Below are 3,713 nucleotides of genomic sequence, written 5' to 3' on the forward strand. Positions count from 1 at the left end.
TTGCTTGGTTTCTTCACTATTTATAGATAAGAAAATTTATACCCAGAAAAAAAAATGTGACCTGCCTGGTGGTGTAAGTGGGGAGAAGCAGATTCAGAACTAGTAGCAGGTAGATTCCAGTCTGCTATATTTGTAGTACTTGTAGGTCTGTGCATAGTAACATTGAAATTTGATCATTTGAACTTCCTGATGATTTGGTTTCTGAATAATAATTTAATTTATTTTGTATATTGTCATGTGAAGCATAATTGTATCATCTAAAGTAAGCTTTCTTAAATCGTATTTGCTTGGGCCATATTAATAAAGCCTCTTTGACTTGGAACTGTAACGCTCCAGGAAAACAATGATTCAATTGCTTTAGTATGTGAATTCCAGTAGTTCATTTGCCAAAAGCTGTGCTGTGATGTGTCTGAGGATTTTTATTTCTATGTGGCCTTTTTTGCTGATAATGTGAATGCAATATCTCTCTTCCTTTTTCTGTTATTTACTCTTTGTTATTATGTATAGAAGTATTGAATAAATATGCCTAGATAAACTATTTTTACTCTTGATTTTTGAGTCTGTTACCATAATATTAATTTTATTTAAATGATAGCAGAGATATTTATTTCTAGTTGAAGATACTATACATCTAAAACAGATATTTGGTTTCATTTTATTTTAGGGGAAATAACAATTATGAAAACAGAGATTTATCACAAATTTTTGTTTCCCAAGTGAAATATCTGTGTTGGCATTAAGAATTCGTTGTCATGTGGTGCCTGCTGTTCTAATGTCATCTGAAAATTTTACCTGTATTAATGGCCAAAAATAGATTAGTGCTACTAATACCTGGTGTATGTTTTGTAATGGAGGGCTCTTCGGATGTATGAGAATGCACAGCGGTGTAGTCCAAGAGGTCTTCCTGCAATGATGGAAATCTTCTATAGCCACGTTGTCTTACTATGGTCTCAAGTTTTGGAGCTTAAACTGTTGTCTTAAACCACTGAGCACTTGTCATGTGGCTAGTGTCACTGAAGACTGCATTTTAAATTTAAATTTTAATTAATTACATTTAAATAAGCACATATTGTTAGCGACTAGTATTGGATAAGCAGAATAAAATGAGTTTCCCACCCACTTGCCCATCTATCCATGAGGTTTGTAGGGTAATCCAGGCTCACACTTGAATCTTCCTAACCTGCAGGTAAGTAAGTAGCCTTCTTCTGTTATTTTCAGTATGCTTGGTTTCTGCTTATTATATAATGAAGGTCTTTCTATCCCAGGTTTCCCTCATAACCTCTCCCTTTAATTTTGTGGCTCATCGATACACACTGGTGCAAAAGTAAATTGCGGTTTTGGACCGTGAATTTTAAAACATTATAACTAGTCTCAAACACATCTTTATTAATCAAAATAGGAACCACTACAATCAACACATTTTTGCATGTGAGAAATAAGTTTATTCCTGTAGCGTAAAAATTCATGCTTTGGGATTCAACAAACTCTTGGAAAGCATTTTATGCATCCTGCTGGCTGTGGAAGCATTTTCCCTGCAAAAAGCTGTCGAAATGCTTGAAGAAGTGATAGTCGATTGGTAATAGGTCAGATGAATACGGCGGATGAGACAAAACTTCGTAGCCCAATTCCTTCAACTTTTGAAGCGTTGGTTGTGCGACGTGCAGTCCGGCGCTGTCGTGGAGAAGAATTGGGCCCTTTCTGTTGATCAGTGCCGGCTGCAGGTGTTGCAGTTTTCTGTGCATCTCATCGATTTGCTGAGCATACTTCTCAGATGTAATGGTTTCTCCAGGATTCAGAAAGCGGTAGTGGATGAGCTGTAGTGGCAGCAGACCACCACACAGTGACCATGACCTCTTTTTGGTGTAAGTTTGCTTTTGGGAAGTGCTTTGGAGCTTCTTCTTGGTCCAGCCACTGAGCTGGTCGTCGCCAGTTGTCTTATAAAATCCACTTTTCATCACACGTCACAATCTGATCGAGAAATGGTTCGTTGTTGCATAGAGTAAGAGAAGACGACACTTCAAAACGACAATTTTTTTGATTTTCAGTCAGCTCATGAGGCTCCCACTTACCGAGCTTTTTCACTTTTCCTATTTGATTCAAATGCCAAACGACCATAGAATGGTCGACATTGAATTCTTCAGCAACTTCCCGTGTAGTTTTAAGAGGATCAGCTTCGATGATGGCTCTCAGTTGGTCATTGTCGACTTCCAATCGCCGGCCACTATGTTCCTCATCTTCAAGCCTCTCGTCTCCTTTGCAAAACTTCTTGAACCACCACTGCGCTGTACATTCTTTAGCAGTTCCTGGGCCAAATGTGTTGTTGATGTTGCGAGTTGTCTCCGCTGCTTTACAATCCATTTTGAACTCAAATAAGAAAATTGCTCGAATTTGCTTTCTGTTTAACATCACTTCCATAGTCTAAAATAAATATAAAATAAACAGCAAGTAATAAGTCATTAGCCAAAAAACCATAAAGCGAGAAATGCACATTAAAATGATGTACAACATAACCACCTTTATTAAGAATGTATTCCAATGTCAAACGGCAAATTTCAACCATGCAAAAACCTCAATTACTATTGCACCAACCTAATATTTCTTACTTACTATGTATCCCAAATACACCGGCTGAATTGCTCCAGATTTTCCTTTTCAAATTCTGATGGGAGAAAAAGGTTGGCCTAACTAATTATCTATTGGGTAGGTTGTTTTATGCTAGACCCTCTCACTGATTGGGGAGCAGCCTATATATTGGCCAGCCTTAGATCAGGTTCCCATTTCTGGTTCAGTTAAAGACTGTCCCTTGTTCAAACAACATCCTCCATCCTTTGAGGACTACAAGTGCTGAAGTCTCTTTTAAAATGGCCAGTGGGCTTCTTAAGCATTCTAAAGTGACATATCCTTTCTACACAGCAGATTTGGAATGGCAACATGCGCTCCCTTAGCCTACCTTCTATTGATTTCATAGCCTTTATTCTTCCCAAAAGACAGTCTTTGGTTGGTTCAAGTTGTTTCCATTCAACTGAGAGCACTTCCAGTTATGAGTTTTTATCTACCAGTATTCCTCAGAGGTGGTTGGCCATCCTCAAGCTGAGAGGATGTGTGGCCTGTTGTTTGTATGGGTCTCTGGTCCCATGTAGCACATGTGGGTTTACTTAACTGAGAACACACATGAAAGGGTAAGGCCAAGTATGTAGGGAGAAAAACACCCTCGGAACTTCCTTCCTTCCCCTGAAAAGGAGGCAGTAGAAGTGGCAGAACTCTGAGCATTCTGGAACTCTCTGGAACACTTATGTATCAGGTATTATGAGAAAATGAAGGGCTTTGTATCTGTGACTCTTCCAGACAACTGCTTTCCATGTTAAGTGCAAAACTTGGGAAAAAATGAAAGTGTTGTATGAGACTATTTATGAAAAGTATTTGGTAGTGTCCTTCTTTCCTTAACTAAGAACACTGACCGTTATTGAAATTTTTAAATGATACCTGGGTATCTTTATTATCTGTTATTTATCTGTTCTTCTAGACCATCAGGGCCTATGAGGCTGGGAAGAACTTGTTTGCTCCAGCACTAACAGGCCTCAGTCTAATGACTATTATTAGTTTTGTATATGCTTTTCATCGTCACCCAATATATTTTCTAGACTCTGTGTCTTCCTCTAACATCTCTTCCCTGTGTATCCTCCTCTCTTCAGATGTGCTGCTCTGAGTTATTG

General features: G+C 38.4%; 1 pseudogene; it reads right to left on the bottom strand.

Annotated features, from left to right (window-relative positions):
* Positions 1–1,386: 1,386 nt before the first annotated feature.
* LOC148755265 (histone-lysine N-methyltransferase SETMAR pseudogene) lies at positions 1,387–2,415 on the bottom strand (annotated as a pseudogene).
* Positions 2,416–3,713: the final 1,298 nt, after the last annotated feature.

Source organism: Rhinolophus sinicus, chromosome 15, assembly GCF_057876585.1.
Source record: "Rhinolophus sinicus isolate RSI-liver-muscle chromosome 15, RSI-T2T, whole genome shotgun sequence".
NCBI lineage: Eukaryota > Metazoa > Chordata > Mammalia > Chiroptera > Rhinolophidae > Rhinolophus > Rhinolophus sinicus.